We start from the raw sequence: 20,738 nt of genomic DNA on the forward strand, positions 1-20,738 counted from the left end.
AGTTACAATATGAGCTTGTTGAACGTCCCTTTCCAAAACCATGATCATTAATCTAGAGTTGCCCTGCCCTCCTGTGGCTGTCTTGGCAAGGCTTTCCACAAAAAAGTAGTCTGATACTGATGTTGGATTGAAAAGCCTAGCTTGCAACGGTTGTTCTAATTCATCCCAAATGTGTTCAGTAGGGCTGAGGTCAGGACTCTGTGAAGGCCACTTGCGTTCCCCCCCACACCAAACTAGTCCAACCACGTTTTTTTATGGAACTGACTCATTCATACTGAAAATGGCCTTCTCCACGACAGGTGTTAAGCTCGAACTTCTCTAAAATGTCTTTGTATGCTGTAGCATTAACAATACTGCACCCCTTCGGAAGGTTGTTCACCTATTTTTGGCCAGTAGGTAGATGTGATGTTCAAGTATCAATCTTTTGGCATCACGTTTTAAGGAGTCCAGTTACGATGGACTCCTAATTCAGCTACATTCGAGTTGCCAACGTTCTGGAGTAACATGGCCTCTTAGTAGACTGGTTGATAATCAGCAATTTGGAGCCCCCCCTTCGCTGGTATGAAAGAGCACGCTGCCTTCCACAGCTCCGCCAATCAAACTACTGCAGTTCTCTTGTTTTGCAACATCATTGATGACCTCCAACTTTTACCTTGGCCTCAAATGCCTTTAAATTTTAAATGGCGGAAACGTGAAAAGGATAATTTTGCCAAATGCTAAAAAAATCATTGCAGAGTGGATGTTGAAGTGTCGGTGATCCCTTTTTGATGTCTTTTTCAACAATTTCCAAACTGCAGTTCATTTGTGTCCTCTCTACTCATGCTGTGGTCTTTTTTTATTCTCAAATCGGGAGATAAATATTACATCAACAGAAGGTGCACCAACCAAGCGACCTGGAAGTGGACAGAGAACATTTCAGTATTTCCTCTTAATGACAGGAAGAATGGAATATTTTGTTTACTCATAAGTAATTGAAAATTACTAATTTATATACATTTAGTTCAATCCCTCCCTGATCCTGATCAGTCGGCCTGCTTATTGTGTAATAAAACCCCAAAAAATTACATTAACCTGTGTTGCAGAAAACTCTGCTCCCAACTACCTCGGCAGCCGGTTACATGACTATGAGCCTTGGCATAGCAATTCCTTCCGCCACAGGTGGACATTATCAGGGATGGCATCATGGGTGTATATATAATATATAATATATAATATATATATATATATATATATATATATATATATATATATATATATATATATATATATGTACAGTATATGTATATGTGTGTATATATTATAATGTTACGCCAACTCTTCTTTTTTTTAACAGAAGTATACCGTTAAAACTATTCCCTGCAGTTATTAGAGCCACTTCAAATAAATCCCAATTGCCCTTTAACTTGTGACACTAAATGACACCCTTATTCTCTAAAAATAGTCCAAACACATATGCTATTTAAAGTGTTTGTAAACCCAGTAACTGACCTTGGGTGATACACAAAAATGAAACAAATCCTCCTACATAAGTTTTACCTGTTTTATATGCAGCCCTCTCTCCTCTACTGCCATTCAAAGTACTGAATTTACACAGCATTTCTTGGCTCCAGAAGGCAGGGGGTGGGGATCTGATGTCACACACTGCACATCAGAGAGGCCAGTGTAATCTGAGTGGAGGGGAAGGACATCCCCCTTCCTCCAACACTGTCTCACTGGGAAACATTCACAGCTGAGGCTGGCATTCACCTGCTGTGTGCTGGAGTGGGGGGTGGGGCTGTCTCATGGGATTGCTAGGTGCTAGACTGTCAGAAGTGACTCCTGCAGATAGCAGAGGAATGAGAGAGCAGACAGAAACCACACTAGGTGCTTTGGGGTGAGGCAAGTACACACTATAGAAAGAGATGCTTTTTTCATTTTTTCTTTTCAGCGGTTTAAAAGCATTTTATTGGAACTGGAATATATTTATCATGAAGTAGCTTTACTGTGTTTTTTTTCTGCCTCCTATGAATGTCCTCCTTGAGCTCCCAAACCCCTCCTTTTTCCCCCTCAATGAGCAGTGCACACTAGTTGCAGTCATGTTCACTGCTCCGTGCACACTATAAATCACATAGTTCTTAGTCTATCTCAGGAGTGAGCAAGGGTAGCTACATTCCTACATACAGTGGGAGCATAGAGAATGAAATTAGCTGCTCTCTAACAGGAAATTATAGTACAGAGAACAGCAAAATACAAAAGAAATTTGGAGGAGGCTGAGAGAAATAAAACATACTTTTTTGAGTTAAGAATACTTAAAGAGAACTTTTTGTGTGTGTGTATTTTTATTTTTTTAGTTCATTTTCATTAGATCTTGAACCGTACCAATTGCGCCAGAATAGATGGCGATCCAGCGGCGAGTTTCTGGAACACGCTATTGTGTGAATGGCGCTGTGTCCTTCCTGCACAGAGATGGGATTATGGTTCTCTGCAGCGCTCTGTAATTTTTTTTTTATTTTACAGCGTGGCGAATAGATTTGCAAGGATTGTGCTAAAGCTGGTTTACAGGCCATATGTGTGGGGCGCGGCGGGGTAATTCCCTCTGTGCCATTTCACACATCTTTCCCGTAACGGCATGTTTCCGCAAGAGATAGGCATGCTCAATTGTTACAAGTCAGAGGCGATTTCTGTGCTTTCTTATCAGATATTTGGGGTCCACTGACTGGCTGCAGTATGTCGTTAAGCGATATTCAATCCACATGAAAGACTTCTTGTGTGGATATAATCCGGGATTTGTGCAGACTTTCTGATGATCTGCGCACTTACTGATCTGCCACGAATCACAAAGCCAAGTGGCAGAATATTAGAGGCTGTCATTGCCGATTTCTATCACTTTCCAGCTATTTAGTGAGGCCGAGCAAAGATCAGCCGACGATGTGCCAGAGTGTGCGAACCCAGAAGCAGCGGTGACCTGAAACAATAAAAAACGTTGTTTTATTGGGGTTAGCGCATTTCGTTCCTCGCTGCCTTTTAGATTCTGTTAGATTGTCTACATTGTAAACCACTACGCAAACTGTTGGCGCTATATAAATCCTGTATAATAATTGTCTTTTAACAGGTTTGTGTTTCCTGATGAGCTTTTATTTTGTGCAGTAAAATACCTTGCAATGCTGTGTGTTAAAGTAAATCTAAACTCTAACTGGATGACTTCTAGTCTGCTCTGTGCAGCACCCAGGACAAGGTTATCGTGTATTTAGAGTGGAGACATCCAGCTGCACCACCTACATAATGGTATGCACTCAATCATAAATCCCAAACTGCTCCATTACCCCCCTTGTGCATATCTAATCTTCTGGAATCAAACTTCTAGGGATCTCTGCGCATCTCTGGGTCTGCCATCAGTTTTAACATGGACCTGGAAGTGTGCAGTGATGTGGATCCTTCCTATTGGGTATTTCCTGCCTCCGTGGCTCCTCCGCAGTGGTGGCTGGTGATTTTAGGAAGCGGTGGGCAGCGTTTCCAGCGTCTTTCTTCCTCATCCTTGGGTGTGGATCACGTCGCCTTATGCTGTGCATCCCCCCTCCTCCTCCTCCTCCTCCTAGGCGTCCAATAGAATTGCCTGACCTTTCAGCCAATCAGGAAACGGATATCAGACCCGCACTTCCTGATTGACAGAGAGGCGATTCAGTGTAAGAGAAGCAAAATATTAATTTGCTTTTCTAACACACCTGGGTGGGCTCCAAGCGCAATGCTCTGCTCTCCGAGTCCACCCTATTGAAGCCTATTAGAGCCTATGGCTCGAACACCTTTGCCGCTGTAATACATATGCCTGGCATCCTGAAAGGGGCCGGACACATGAATAGGGGGTGGTCACAGCGGCCGTAGATAGATTCATGCTATGCATGAATCTATCCATTAACCATATAAGGGGTGGCGTGGATGGCGAGGCGGAGCCCGTGCGCCCTTAATAGACGGGCCGCCACTGCTCCTCGGGCTGATTGTGAATAGGGCTGCACTGGTCAGGTACCAAACGGAAGGAAGGTCCCACATAATGAGGATGCAGCTTGCCACTTGGTTTGCATCCCAATCCTCATCCTCATCCACCAGTTGTGTTGTGTGTGTGTGTGTGTGTGTGTTTTTTTTTTTGTTTCTTTTTCAGTGCCACTGGTTTCCTTTTGCCTCATTCATTCATGCATACATGCCCTGTCTACATTCACTCAGCACAGTATTATTGGCATATCATTGCTCTGGACTGGCTTCCTAAAATTGATAATGCCTGTGCAATGTCTGTTGCCAGGGATGCTTGTAGTCCCCACCAGGGGGCACACATACGGCAGGGCGACAATGCAGGACCACATTTGAGCAACAGTTGTCACCCCATAACTGAAAATGCCTGAACAAGGACCTTGGTGGCAGTCACCAAAAATTATTATTGAAAGCTGCAGATTTAAAAAAAAGTTTTTAAAGATCTTTGATGTAACATTGATGTGCTAAAGATTATGTGAGATTTTAGCGATTGGGCTTTAAAGTGAATCTAAACCAAAATCATAAAATTTGGCAGATTACTATGGCTTGGTCTGGTGGCTGCATTTTATTTATTTTTTAATATTGTTCGGTGCAGTTCACAGAGAGTGACGAGCATTTCTGGCAAGATCAACCGGTATCCTCTGTATTTGCTGAACATTTTCTTAGGCTGAAATGTAGAAAACGAATACAGCCATCACGTCTAATGAATGTAAGCTGCAATATATTATTATATTTTATCCTTGAATTTATTTACTCATCAAAGTGGAAGTCCAGCCTATTCTTAAAGCAGAGGTCCGCCTAAAAAATAAAAAAAAATAAGCCAGCAGCTACAAATACTGCAGCTGCTGACTTTTAATATATGGACACTTGCCTGTCCAGGGGGCCCGCGATGTCGGCACCTGAAGCCAATCTGGCTCTCGGCTGCTGCCTCCGCCATCCAGGGTATGGGAATCAGGAAGTGAAGCCTTGCGGCTTTACTTCCTGGTTCCCTACTGCGCACACGCAAGTCGCACTGCACGTCCTCGCTGGTCCCTGCTGTCTTCTGGGACCTGTGTGTCTCCCAGAAGGCAGCGGGGAGAGGACAGAGTAGGCGCCGGTCACCGGTATTACACAGGTATCTGCTCCCTGCTCCCCCCTAAAAGGTGCCAAATGTGACACCGGAGGGGGGGGGGAGGATTCCAAAAAGTGGAAGTTCCGTTTTTGGGTGGAACTCTGCTTTCACTAAGCTTAAATCTGCTCCCACCCCCACCCCTTCTAAACCCTATTCTGTTTACCCTGTGAAAGGAAGATGTGTGTACTTGCCTATTCTGAGAGTGGTCCGATCCAGGGACATGATCAGCTGTCAGCGATGGCTTTATTATAGAGAAGGGACAGCCGAGAACGGATGCCTATGGGTGATGCCAGTGCCCAGGCTCTGAAGCCGTTGTTGGCAACCTCTATTCTTCACTGAAGCTGGCCGCTGGGGAGATCATGTGACCAGACCAGCTCGCCCGCTCTCAGAATAGGTAAGTATACACATCTTCCTTTCACTGGGTTTAGCATATGTTTTAGAAGGGGGTGGGAACAAGTTTAAGCTTAGTTAAAGTGGTTGTTAACCCACTCTGCTAACTTTATATTGTTCCCTAATGACAGGTGCTCCTGCCTCTACATTTTATATATATATATATATATATATATATATATATATATATATATAAAAAAAAGGCCTTCTATACCTGATTTCAGAGCGCCGCTCGGCGCTCATGTGACTGGTCAGCTCTCTCCTCTCCCCGTTTGACAGCTGCAGTGAGCCGGCCGAGATTCCCCCATTGATGTCAGTCGGGACGAGAGGAGGAGAGAGCTGGTTGTTCATGTGAGTGGCGCTCTGAAATCTGGTATAAAAGGCATTTTTTTTTTTTTTTTTTTTTTTTTATAAAAGGCAGAAACAGGAGCATTTGTCATTAGGAAATGAGGAGGGTTATATAAGATGTATTCAAAGTTATTTCAGCAGCAGGAGGGGAGGGGTTGGGCACTTGACATAGAGCTAACAGGCAGGCACGCAGGGGGGAGTGAGGACAGAAGAGCTGCGGATGACGGAGGCACATAAACTGCCCACGGTGTCAGGGCTCGGCAGCCATAATACGCTGTGGTCAGTTTACAGAGGGGAGGGCAGAACTGGGCAGGATCAGCCAGGTATTTTAGGTGATACAGGGGGCAAAATTACACAGCACACGCACTGTGCTGTATAACATGCTTTAAAGGAACAGGATCTTTGTTAACCTAGAAGATAAAAAACACTTTAAGAATATGTTGGACTTCCACTTAAAGGATCTCCACTGAGTTTGAATTCACCAACAATATGCATTCTGCTGAATTATTTCTACCTGCTTAAAAATGTATCCAAAATGCCAAGTAAAAGGCAGAAATTGGAAAAGGTTTATAAATGTTCAGAATGGATATTACGCAGGAGATTATCAATTTTCAAAGTTCCAAAGAAATCTCTTAATGTACAGTATAAGTTGAACTTTTTAGATAGTTGGGGTTCTCCCCCTCCTTCCTACCCCCCCAGTGTTGAGAACATGTAGCCTGGTATGCGTGAGGAGGAAAAGAGGTGAGTGCGCATGTTGGGGGGGCCCCCTTCTCCTTTATTGGCCTGCCAGGCTGCATTCTCAGATAAGAGTATGGAATTTGGGGGATCCTTGCACTGTATGTTTTTTTATTTTGTTTTTTAACACGTCCCTGGCCCTTTGTTCACAGAAGGGATAAGTCACTGGTTGTTAGGATGCTGGTGGGTGCCAGCTCCCTGACAACTAGTAACCCTAAGCAGGAGCGCTCACATTTAGAATTCCAGTTGGTGATTTAAGGTTAAAACAAAATGAAAAAAATAAAAATATGAAGGTTTTTTTAATGAAATTCCTGCTTCTGGGATTTTTACCTCCTTTAAATTATTTTATTGCAAAAAACTAATTTGGTATTGATCTCTTAGTGACCCCATTGTTTTCCCAGGAGGATAAGGGCACTTTTGTAGTTGCCTTAATATATCCAGGTAAAGAGTGCTTTTGTGAGCTGTCATCAAGGGTCCCCGCCAATGTAAATGATTAATAGTTCTCTATAACTAAGGAGAATATAAAGGTGTTATTTGCGAATTGTGCATGGCGGGACTGTGATCACACGACTGCTCAATATTTGCTCTCAAGCCGGTTGTAGGTTTTGTTAGTATTCAGAATAAACGTTCACATTGTTTGCAGCTTCATTTAGTGACTTGCACTCATTGTAATAATCACCTGACAATTTTGCCTCTCGGATATGACTGAGGGCCGTGCAGCCCTGACAGAACTTTTTAATTTTTATCACTTTTTTTTATTTTTACCCAAATCTCCAATTTGGCCGGCGGTTAGCCCTCTTCGCAGCGCTTGTTTTCTTGCAGCACTTGCCATTTCTCTGACTAAAGTCCGCCTGCCCCCGAGTGCTCCCTTAATTCGTCGCTGGCTGCATTGTCCCGTGAAGGGGAAAAGTTGTTTGTTTCAGAGGAAACAAATAAAAATCATTATCTCTGTGGCAATTTGCTGCTGAACACGATTTTATATTCACCAAAACTCTTTGTATAATGAGGAATTTTTAGCACTTATGCTGCGTACACACGATCATTTTTTTCGGCATGAAAAAAAAACGACGTTTTTCGGCATGTAGAAAAAACAAAGTTTTTCCAACTTCATCATTAAAACGACATAGTTGCCCACACACCATCGTTTTTAAAAAATGCTCTCGCAAAGCGCGGTGACGTACAACATGTACAACGGCACTATAAAGGGGAAGTTCCATGCGGATGACGCCACCCTTGGGGCTGCTTTAGCTGATTCCGTGTTCGTAAAAGACTATTTGCGCTTTTCTGTCTGTTACAGCGTGATAATTGTGCTTACTCCATTATGAACGGTAGTTTTACCAGAACGAGTGCTCCGTCTCATAACTTGCTTCTAAGCATGCGCGGGTTTTTAACGTCGTTTTAGCCCACACACGATCATTTTTTACAACCCGAAAAACAACATTGTTTAAAATGTTGTTCAAATATGCAGCATGTTCGGAAAAAAAAATTGTCGTTTTTCAGAACCCGAAAAATTATGTGAAGCCCACACATTTTTTTTAAAACAACGTTTTTTTCATGCCGAAAAATGATCGTGTGTACGCGGCATTAGACCCAAAAATGCTGCCCGCCACGGAATATGTCGGAGCTATAGAAATATTATTTTTCCATTTATTTATAGTTTTTAAGATACATGCGTGAACATATCAGCTGGATGCAAATAATCTTATCGATGCGAGTTAATGTTTTAAACAGCTTCTTTCTCTGTATGGCTTTCCTATTGATATGTACATGGGAGCAGACATATGTGCTTCTTATGTATGCAAGCCTGTTTTCATACTTGGTAGTTCTTCCCTTTTTTTTTTTTTGCACTTGGTAGTTCTTTTTAGTGATTGTACTTTACTGTTGCTTTGTCTTTAAAACCAATCTATCACTGCGCTCACATTGATGGAAAACCAGTATTGCTTACCTCGGCAGTAATTTAGTAGGGGCGTTAACTGTGCACTATGATCTATAGAGGTAAAATGTACAAAAGGGAATAGCAAACCTGTATAAATTGTAAACATAACCTCAAAATGTGTCCTTGTTGGAAATGTAGTTTTTGTACGGTTTGCTCGGCTTATAAACTGCCCATCGATGGCATTGTGAGTGTTGGCTTAGCTGTGTATTAGTGTAGTGGTGTTCTGTGCTATGCGATGCTCATGTTTCTCTTGTAGCGCTCGGTCACGGCGGCTTGTCCCAGCTCTGCTCCTGTCACGCCAATCGATGTTATTTGCTGATTTTCAGGAGGCATTGTGTGTCGCTCTGTGACACGGTGACATCTCTGGGCCTTCTTGTCTTGCTAAATCAAGATGACCGTTTTTCTCTATGTCCCTCTGTCCTTCGGCCATACTGCGAGATTCAAGCTTTGTCTCCCTTTAGCAGGCAAATCTCTCTGGGGCACGCCAACCTTATTTCCAGTTCCTGTAGTGCTTATATGCAGTTTTGTTCACACATTGTTGTTGCTGGGGATGTGATGGTTTTACTACTTTTATTAAAAGTAGTACTTTCTGTGTAGAGTTTTTCGTAGTGATAGTCAACCCACAACACACATATAAGGGGCCTAAACGGCAGGGCCAAACATATTGCTTGCCTTTTGCAATGCTACAGAAAACCGTCACAGGCTGCAGACGTGCTACATATGTGTTTGGAGTACACATACAAACTTGTACTTGTAGTCAGATGAAGGAAGATGTCAAACTCAATAGCTCTGGCAAGGCAGCCCACACAGGAAGGCCTTCCCTTCATGGGCAGTCAACAGTAGCTCAAGCCATAGAAACCTAGAGAGGAGTGCCAGACCAAAAGGACAAAAGTCAAAAATAAATGGAACCTCTTCCTGTACCCAAAACACATATGCAGCACAAGTATAAGTTGACCTTGCGCCCAGCCACCATGTACATGCGTCCATGGTGGTCTGAGGTTCTCCACAGAGATTGTGCTCTTCCAGAACACAGACCACCAGGGTCACCAGGAGGTGTTGGGAAGAGGATACTTGTTGCTTAATATGTCTAATATATACTGCCTATGTTTTTCAGGGGCAACACTACTCTCTCAGAAAAGACAGGGACCTCACAGATCTATATTAGAACCAGTATTAAACTCTCCTGATGAAAAAAGAATGACAGAAGCTGAGCAGCAATGGACCTCAGCAGCTGTCATATTGTTGGTCCATGAGGAGAGTTTAATACTGTTTCTAATCTAAATCTGTAAAAGACAGAGACTGAAGATATGTTTGTAAGAGGCAGAGACTGTTGGGGACTGGCGACGCCTTGCAGGGGACTTTCGGTGATTGGCGACACGTTGCAGGAGACTGTCGGTGATTGGAGACTGAGATCACTGCTATTGCAGCCCCTTTACAAAGTAGTACTACTGTATCCTACAGTGACAGTAGATCAGAGGGAGGAATTGGTGAGGGCTGTGGAGGACTGAGGCCATTGACACTCCTAGATGTGTCTTGTGCCCATGCGGAGGTCAAGGGACGGGAACTTGTGTACAGAGTGGTGCTGGGCAGAAAGGGAAGTTCTTTCTGCCTCAGTTTACATGGGGTTTAACAGGATTTTTTTAAATAGACGTTGTAGCCTATCTATAGGCATTGTGACGGCCCTTTCATCTGAATGTAAGCACTACTTTTTTTTAAATGCACTACACCAAACTGCATGGTACTGCAGTACCATGTGATTTAGTGGCTGTAAATACATTGCAATTGTAATGCCATTAACAATACATTGGCACCTGCATGCAGATCACAAGCGCAGCACGTTCACCTGCGTTACGGGAAATCTAAAGGGGAATACACCCTTCCAACACTGCGTTCTGATCCGGGACTGAGGAAGGGTTATCTGATTTGTATTGCTTTCTGTGTCCCCACTGGGGAGAGATTCATCTTCTCCATTTGTCTCAGTTACCACTGTTGCTGGAAGGAAAAGTGACAGGAAGTCACCACCAGTGTCACCAGAACAGGAGGTGACGGTAAATCTTTCCGAGGAGACACCTGTGGCCTAGGAAGATTATTCCCTCACTTCTGAGGGATTTCAGACCTCTTCTGGTCTTCCCTTAGAACAAGAAGTAAAGGGGGGGGGGGGAAGATGGCAAAAGGAAAAAACCTGACAGGTACATTCTCTATCTGAAAAAAAGTTTCAGCTCAAGATGCACTTTAAGCTCAAACAGAACTTAAATCTTTCACGCTCTTTCTCTGCCATCGTTACAGAAAACACAGATCTCTGTCATTGTTTGTGACAATCTCCTCACTAAAGAAAAGTATACATAAGACTGCATCTAGTGAAATTTTGCCTACTTCTAGCCGGCCTGACTAACGAGTTAATCCACCACTGGCTGGAGAGTCCGGCTCCCATTATCGTACGGCTCCAAATCGCTCCATGCTCTGAAGAGGTTAAACGTAATCTTCGAACGCAGCCCATAAAGCCCTTTGAAAATGATCAGAAACCCCCGAGCTCCAAATCTCAGGAAACATCCGTTTATTTCCCAGCGCTGTCAGCGAGGGCGGATTGAGAATTCCAAGCCGATCGAGGAGTGCAGATCAATGGATTATCCGAATACTAAACATCCTCCGCTCAGGGAGGGCCAACTGGTCCCGGCGGCGTGTTGTAAGATGCTAATATTCCAGTAGCTTACGGTCGGACCGTATGCGCTTGCCTGGCTGGCGCGAGGAGAGGAGAGATTTACATAAGAGAACTCAGGGGCTTTGTCACGGCAGTTGTATAAAGTGATATACAGCGCAGATCGAGTGGAGAATGTCCCTGGGTAGAAGGCGGCTTACAGCGTCTTGGAGCAGAGATTACTGTTTTATCTTGTCATACTAAATTAACGTGGCAGCGCACTGCTAAACACTCCTGACCTCTTCATCTGCCGAAATTGCAGCCTAGAGCGGCCGTGGTATTTAAGACTCTCTATCTCCTTCCTTCTATTCTCTTCCTTTCCTTTTTTTTCTATCTCCCTTTTTTCCCCTGCCAGTTAATTAATATGTATGTGGGTGATTACACGTGCTCGGGGCGTTCGCGGGGACGAATGATCAGCGACGCTCGTCCCTTCAGATAAAACCGATTATGACAGGCAGTTGACAAGATACAAAAAATGATTAATTTGACCGCCGTTTGATTTCTCTTCCCCTGTCTGTACATGGCGACATCCATACTACTTGTCAATCGGAGGAAGATCCTGGCAGAACGGTGACCCTGGGGGGGGGTCTGACTGCCCAGGTCCTTTTTTGTTGGGCAGATTTGGTCTGGCAGAATATCCTGAATCCATAGGTTTTGTTGATTGACGTAAGCTGTCTACGGTGGCATTTTCTCCCATATATGCTACTCTTCTTTTTTTTGTTTGGTGATAAAAGAAAGATTTTTTAGGATAGCTGTATGCATCATTATTGCACATTTTTACTATTTAATTTTTTCTGTAGACATTGAGGATCTGTAGAAAGAAAACACTAAGTGGGATTGTCTGATGTATCAGAATTAGGTCTACTTGAATTGCAGTAAAAAGCATTGTACATTGCTTGTCACAAAGATGAATTCTCAAGTGCAGTAAGGTGTTTTTTTTTTTTTTCTTAAAAGCCTATGGCGTGTGTAACACACCCAAAAACTTCACCCGGTGCAGAAAAAATGTGCACAAACATAAAGAGTGGTCACAAAAACGTGCAGACGGGTGCAACGTCAAGTGGTCCTCCTGTGAAAAAGGACCCAAACCCTGATCCCCTGGGGGGGCCAGATGGGGACTAAGGTACTGTGGTCCAAGCAACTGAAGCCGACACTGACCCAACTTCCTTGGAGAGTCTGCCGAAACAGAACCCTCCCAGTACTAGGTGGGGCTCCCCCAAAGGGAGACCCCATGAGAGCAGGCGAACTAAGCCAGAAAGCCATGCCCACCCACTCCCAAGACGTTCAGGGCTGGCCCGAGGACCGGCATCCTACTGATCACACAGTGAACAAATAGCGTGCACAAACAAAAAAAAGACAAAAACGTGACAAACATAGGCTATAAATAAAATAAAGTGGGGGAAAGGGATAGTGGAGAAGAGAGTGAAAGAAGTGGTCATTGTGTTCTACAATGACCAGGCCCTCCGGCCAGGAATAAAAAAATGGCCCGGCCCAGGAGGCAGGTGCTACAAAAAGCGTGTTGCTGGTGCAGTGACCGTGGTATCTTTAAATCAAAGTGACCCTCACTCACAGTGATTCTCAGATACCCCTGGACTGCCACTCCAGGGGCACATGCACCATAGGCTTTTCGTTCCAAATCCAACCCCCCGACCGGCCAGTGCAGCCCTCCACCCCTGCCAGCTAGAGAGCCCTTCAAGGTTTTCTTAGGGAGAACTGCCGCTCCAGTTAGCAGCCACCGCCAATACTAGCCCCTCCAGACCCTCCGTCAACCCAGCGGATTTGCATGGTCCTAACCTGACCCATCACAGTGCAGTACCAGCTCCTCCTACCAGATCGCCGACAGGGATAGCACTTACACCGGCCAGCCAGAAGGCTGGACTAGAACTCGGCAAAAAGACCAGACCAAGCGCAGCCACCCATCCTCACCAGGAGCACCCTTCCAGATGGCTCAGACACAATCATAGGCCGGCCCCCAGTATCTGTTGGGCAGCACGGCGTAGTCCCTGCTGAAACCATCCTTCCAGGTGCAATGACGTCATTGGATTGCATCCACCCTCCCCATGTAGGAGGTGCTTCAGCGCTCCTCGGACAACTGATAAGAACAGGTACTACACTTGATCTTGGCCAAAAGGCCGAGAAGCGTGCAGTAAGGTTACCGGTGATTTCTGAGACTTAATTTGAAAGCAGAACTTCAGTCTTGTACCGTTGCACACGCTTCTTCTCTCCTGTATTGAAATGACTTACAGCAAGTCTGAACTAGAGGTCGACCGATATGGGTTTTTCTCTGGCCGATGCCGATATTTAGAATTTGGGGCGGCCGATGGCCGATATATGATGCCGATTTTTGCGGCCGATATTTTAGGCCGTTTTTTTATTTTTTGGCAGGTGGCGCTAATTGGCACTGGCAGATTGCACTGGATGGAACCAATTGGCAAAAGCAGATGGCACTGATTGGCAGGTGGCACTGGTTGGCACGTGGCACTAAGGTGGCAGTGGCAGGTGGCACTAATTGGCACTGGCAGGTGGCACTAACTGGCAGGTGGCACTAATTGGCACTGGCAGGTGGCACTAATTGGCATGTGGCACTGGATGGTACTGGCAGGTGGCACTAATTGGCAATAGTTAGCACTGGCAGATGGCACTGGTTGGCACTGGCAGGTGGCACTAATTGGCAGGTGGCACTGGATGGCCTTGGCAGGTGGCACTAGTTGGCACTAGCAGGTGGCACTGGCAGATGGCACTGGCAGATGGCACTGGGTGGCATTGGCAGGTGGCACTGGATGGCATTGGCAATGCCAGGTGGCACTGGATGGCACTAGATGGCATTAGCAGGTGGCACTGGATGGTATTGGCAGGTGGCACTGGATGGCGTTGCCACTGGCAGGTGGCACTGGATGGCATTGACAGGTGGCACTGGATGGCATTAACAGATGGCACTAGTTGGCATTGGCAGGTGGCACTAGTTGGCATGGCATTGGCAGGTGGCACTGGATGGCATTGGCAGGTGGCACTGGCTGGTTGGCATTAGCAGATGGCACTGGCAGGTTTCACAGCACATAATGTAGCTGAATGTGTGAAACTCTCTCTTCATACAGTTTCACAACTGCTGCAGAGAGAAAGAGGAGCTCAGATTCATTGCGATGTTGAAGGTGGGCGGGACCCGGGTTGGGCGGGGCTCAGCTGTCCACCAGCCAATGGGATGAAATCATTGGCTGGGTAGGTGCTGAGTCCCGCCCACCCCGGGTCCCGCCCACCTTCAACATCGCAATGAATCTGAGCTCCTCTTTCTCTCTGCAGCAGTTGTGAAACTGTATGAAGAGAGAGTTTCACACATTCAGCTACATTATGTGCTGTGAAACTGTGAGAGCAGAGAGAGAGAGGAGCTCAGATTCATCGTGATGTTGGAGGTGGGCGGGACCCAGCAGCTATCCAGCCAATGATCTCATCCCTTTGGCTGGTGTTGGACAGCTGAGTCCCGCCCACCCCGACATCAGTCCGACAGTTCCATTCTCCTTCACACACACGGCACTGCTCTGCAGACAGTGTGGAGAAGGGAGGGGGAACCCCATGTTCCTCCTTCCTTCTCCACACTCTGCTGATGCAGATCTGCTAAATATCGGCCACATTTGGATAATAATCGGCCGATGCCGATTTCTCCAAAACGACTGAATATCGGCCCGATATATCGGCCGGCCGATATATCGGTCGACCTCTAGTCTGAACCCACCTCATTTTTTGGCAGGAGGATGTCCAGCATCATCTAGCTCAGGGGTCTTCAAACTACGGCCCTCCAGTTGTTTAGGAACTACAAATCCCATCATGACCAGTCATGTGTGTGAATGTCAGAGTTTTACAATGCATCATGGGACGTATAGTTCTGCGACGGCTGGAGGGCAGTAGTTTGGAGAACCCTGATCTACCGCTATCCTCCCCAGCTTGACTATCTGTCTCTGGCCCATCCCTTTTTATTGATTGGATTTCAGTTGTAAATTCAGTGGGTCTTGAAACTCCCACTCCATTTGACTGACATCCACCCATCAAGCAATTTTGATATTTGCATAACTCCTCCCTAGAGCCAGCCCACAGCTTGCGTCAGAAGGAATAGTGAGGCAGGGTGCTGTAATGTTTTCAGGCAACTATGCACTGCCAGCTTTTTCCACTGGCCATTATCTGCCTGTATTGCATAGAGAAGCCGAAATACCAAGTGACTTCACTGGTTTTAAAATAAGGATGTAATGGGAATAAAGATTTCAGTAGCAGGTTGATGAGGGGGATAAGAGGAACCAGGAAAGTCAGTATAAAAAAGAAAACTATTTATTTTTTTGGGTTCATTAAGATGGGGGGATGTCAACGCTCCTGGCTGCAGGCTGCCTATGTTATTGCACCAGCATTTTCCCCGAACTGCGTGTAAGACAGTCTGTAGAGGTGGATGCAGTCACAGCCGCATGTCAGAATTTGACAGCTGTGTAGGCTCGCCTATATGGCCCTGAACACTCAGTCTACATTTGAGATGAATGTCAGGTTTTTACTGATCAATACAAAACAGATTATAGCACACACATTCAAGAATGACATTTATCCTGCAGGGCTAGTTAAAAACACCTGAACGTATTAAAAAAAAAAGTGGGGGGTGTGGTCACACTATATGGTCATATAGTGCTAAGCCCACTTACTGCAACAAATTACCCCGAATTAGTGGGTCTTACACTAGTAATAGAATGCAAGATCCTGTGTCTCAGCCATGGAAGCCAAACTCCTCTATGTGGGAGAGGGGTGCTCCAGCCCCCAAAAAAATGGTCAGGGTCACTACAATATTTAAAAAAAAGGTTTTTACTGATGTCTGTGCCCTCACTGGGGAGATTTACCCTCTGTCTGGTTTGTATTTATTGTAATTGTGAATGAAGGTAATGGGAAAACAAACATTTTAAACTATGCCCAGAACAAGAATAGAAGTGAAGTCTTAACAATGGGGATACCTTTTTCCATTAGCAATGACATAATGCTCTGGCGCGGGCATCCTTGGAGCGCAGATGGAGTCTTTTGCGCTCCACTCAATGTCCACATGGAGCTACAGCACTGCCGTGTTGCATCGTACTGCGCCATGACAGATGGAGATCTATCCGAGGCCGAAACATTTAGGGGAACAGGTATTTCTCTTGATGATTCTGGGGGAGCAGGGGGACAACGTTGTTTGCAGATCTGGTTGCAGCCACCTATCTGTTAATCCAGCTCCCTTTGACTGAGCTGCTATTTCATCTATTAATATTATAATATTTTAATATTTTATAAATTTTTTTATTTTCACTTTTATTTTCACTTTTATTTTAATTTTAATTTTATTTATATTTCTACTTATATTCATATCTATATCTACAATTATATTTATATTTACAGTAGTGACATATAACAGTGATTACAGCCCTAGGGCGCAATGCTGCTGCCAACTTTGGCATCTATACCACTGTCATCTATCGCTACCGACATTTAATTATTATATTATATTATTGTATTTTATATTTATATTTACATTTATATTTAGTTTTATATTTACATCTTCCATCCATCCCTACCCTGCACTTATTGTTCTCCATTCCATTTTTTCATCCATCACCATTACTATCTTCATTATTATTACTATCATCATTGCTTTTTTGATTGGTGTGAGATATCTGGGACCACCCATATAGGTGGGAGGAGTCTAGATGGTCCCTGGGAGGTCCTCCGCGGCTTGCTGTCGTTGGGCACATTTATGAGTGCTCATATGTATATAAGGGGAGCTCTTGGAAGGGTCTACACTGCTGGGCTCTGATGAAGAGGTCCTTTGAGCCTCGAAACGCGTCAGCCGGCAGTGACACATCTTCATCCCCCCATTTGGAGTGTGGTTTGTAGGGTATTCACTACAGCGTTGTTGATAAGCCTACTATGCTGCTTTCTTTGTGAGTATTTTTTTTTATTACATTTTTTTTATTACATTAAATTGTTATAACGGTAACACACTAGGCTGGTGCACCTTCTTCTTCTTTTCTTCCCTCTCTCTTGCCACCAGGATATTTCCCCATCCATGAAGGGCAGCAAGGCCTTTGTTACCGTTTTTGTCACTTTTTTTATGGAACACTGACTGTTGGACAATCCACTCGTGCGCAGGAGTATTTGTTTTTTCTGTGTTCTAAAGTAACACCTTTTCCATTGTCTGATAAAAAGTGCCTTTCCCTTTTCGTAGATTGCCTCTCAGTTCCGGCTACGTCTGCAGTAGAGGAAATTAAGGGAAATCTCCCCCAATGACACAATGACACACAGATGGCAAAACAAATTGACACAGGTTTTAACTCTCCCCTCCTTCATTTAAAGTGCTGTTTAGATATACCTTTAGCCTAGGTTCACACTACAACTAAAAGGATTGCAAACCGGCATTTCAGTCCGACTTTGGGGGCGATTTGAGAGACATCTGTGCAGGTTCATGCACAGATGTCTATTGAAATAGCCCCAGAAGTCACCAAAAGTAGTGCAGGAACTACTTTTGGGAACCGGTGCGGCATCGCAAAGTCGGCGTTTAAGTTGCACAGATTCGGACGGTGCCGTTGCCGGCAATAGGCTCTGATTCGGCATGTAATTTGACTTGTCAAATCGGCACAATTTGAAGGGGGCTTAAACTGTGTGCATATTTCAGGGAAAGTGGGAGGAGGATTGTGGGAAATCTTCTCTACAAATGAATACATTGAATATTCTGCTTCTCTATTCTGAAGCTAGCGTTATTTCAGGTGTGGAATTTCAGTGAACTGTCATTGTACGTTTATTGATCCTTTACCACAGTCGGAGTGTCGCTGCAATTTTGCGGCGGACCCTATGGTGAACAGTGAGGAGGAAATCTATGAAATTAATTAGGAAAGACGAAGTGTGACTCTTATAATTCGGTCCCCCGCCTCGATTTGTCTCTACGTGGGTCGAAGCAGTTGAAGAGCTCAATGGGAGCTTTTTAATTATCATTCTCTGTTTGATCTTACCCGGTTTAATGAGTGGATTGCCAAGGATGGCGCTCGCGTGCCGCAGGAGAGTGATACCTGCCTGCTAATTCCTGATTTACATTTAACAAATTAGGTGATGGAGATGGGAGGTGAATCCCTACGTACCAATTTGGATGGTGGTGGAACTTTTATCACAAGTACTGGAGACCATGTTTTTAAAGACCCAGCCAATCCTTTTAGCAGGAACCAGAGACCTATAGAAGGCATATGATATAAAAGTGAATAGTCGCATCAATCTCTGCACCAGAGAACACTGAGTCAGTCATATCAGATTCTGCACCAAAAGAGCTTACACTCCAATGTACCCACTACAGTCGCACATTGTTGTTATTGTTTCTATACATTTTATTATTAGAGAAGATGATTATGCTGTAGGGACATATCACAGATTTTAGTCATCTAAAATATATGTCCTTTTCTGCAGCCGCATTCGGGATGCATCCAAGTAGCTTTGCATCCTTTTCTGCTCAGGTATGCATTGGCAGGCTGCAGGGGGCTCCGAGAAGGCAGGGCTAGAACCAGGGAACACAATAGTTGTATTTTTAGAGGATTGGATAAAGAGCTGTTCAGAAAATGGGGATGAGGGCAGCTGTGAGATTTTCACTAGCTGGAGCAGCATCTGCAGAAGATGAATGCCAGAAAAGGAAATAAAGGCAATCTGTAGACTCTGTCACCTGAATTTTAAATTGTCCACATCCAACTGAAGGGGAGCTTTGTATCGTGGTGAAAGGAGTTTTTCAAGCTCTGATTCCTCCCAAGTTCCCAACAGTGACTCTCGCTGGCTGGATATCTGGGACAGTTGCTTGCTGTAGTTATAACTACAGTAACTGAAATGACGCGCGACACTCCACGTGCAAGAGTCCATGTTGCTTGTCACTCGTTCACAGATCTCACTGAAGTGGGTGATTTGTACCTGAATCTGGGAGCTGTCAGCTCCACGCTTGGCTGTCCCCCTCCTCCCCGCCAGCGATGTCACTTTTCATTAGACATGGGTAAATGGCACAATCACAACACTGCCATTTACCACGAGCCCAATAGAGGGGACACATGGCGAACCGTCAGCTGGCTGATTCCTCATCATCCATTTCATTTAGATTTCGGAGATGAGCAGCCAGGACTGGGGTAGTGAAGGGAGCAGAATCTGGAATCTGTCCACCATATTCATCCCAAAATTACACCCGGCGCATCCAACAGATGTAAGAGGCCTTGGGAGATTGCTGCAGAATGATCTGTCACGGAGCCGTGTGTCCAGAGTATCCCCATCATTTTGCTTAATCTCTTCAAAAGCCCAAAGATTTCCTGGTTTTATATAGCGCTGACACATTTTGCAGTGCTGTACCGAGAATGCTGAACCATTCACATCTGTCTTTTGCACCAGTGGAGCTTACACTCTATTATAATTCTAAAATTCATATAGCTCTGATATTCTGCAGTGCTGTCACATAGTATAAGACCTCATGCACACTGAGCATTTGCTCAGCTCCCCATAATGCCACTAAATCTGGCAAGAGAAAAGCTGCTTAAAACTTGCCAAAAGCAGCATTTTGCACATGCGTTTAGGTGCGTTAAGCACATAAGCATTTATGGATTCCATTTATTAATTTATCCTAGCCTCTGGATTGAATCCTCAAGCAATAAACGCATCTAGCGTTTTAGATGCGTTTAGGCACGTCAAGTGTTTTTTTATTTTTTTTATTTCTGCATAAAAGCTCCTCTCCTGAATGTGATGGTGTGTTTCTTTCTTTTTTTTTTTTTTCTTGTCTGTAAATACAGTAAAACTTTGATTTGAGGGTAACTTGGTTTGAGAGCGTTTTGCAAGACGAGCAAAATGTTTTAATACATTTTGCCTTGATATACAAGCGATGTCTTGATATAAGAGTAGCGTCATGTCACAACTGAGTATAGAAAAAGGAGGGGAGCCTCTAAGTGTAGCTATTTGGTTACATTTAATGAAGGTACAACATTTAGCAACTTATTGCTACACTTAGAGGTGCCTCTCTTTTCTTTTATACCCTGTAAAAAAAATGCTTTGATATACAAGTGCTTTGGATTACAAGCATGTTTCTGGAACGAATTATACTTGCAAACCAAGGTTTTACTGTATTTTTTTTAATATGCCTGTAAACGCCTACGTATTTTCCCATGGACACATAAGTGAACATAGAGGTGCTTTTACAGGCAGTAACAAAAGTCTGATGCCTGTAAAAGCAGCATTTTTTCTAAGCGCAGTGTGCACAAGCCCTTACTCTACAGTGAATTGGAGCTTGTGCAGGGCATTCTCTTTTCAGTTAACGGGAGTAGCAGGGGGATAAGTGGAAAACGCATACAGGGCCACTTGCTTTCTTCCTGTAGGGGCAAATGTCAGACTGAGAAACGGATCCTAGAGGTGTCAGCGTAAACTGTAGCACTACTGCCCTGCTTGTTTCTTTACCACCGGAACTATAATTAAAAAAAATAAACACAAAAACCCTTGTACTACTTCTAGATATGGCTGTTTGTTTATTT

The 20,738-nt window shown here is 44.4% G+C and overlaps 1 protein-coding gene and 1 pseudogene across 2 annotated transcripts in view; one reads left to right on the top strand and one right to left on the bottom strand.

Moving 5' to 3' along the window:
* SOX5 (SRY-box transcription factor 5) overlaps nucleotides 1-20,738 on the top strand; it is a 282,377-nt gene that overhangs the window by 38,717 nt on the left and 222,922 nt on the right. The gene's annotated exons all lie outside the window — the stretch shown is intronic.
* Nucleotides 13,249-13,355, bottom strand: LOC120933955 (annotated as a pseudogene).

Source organism: Rana temporaria, chromosome 3 (assembly GCF_905171775.1).
Source record: "Rana temporaria chromosome 3, aRanTem1.1, whole genome shotgun sequence".
NCBI lineage: Eukaryota > Metazoa > Chordata > Amphibia > Anura > Ranidae > Rana > Rana temporaria.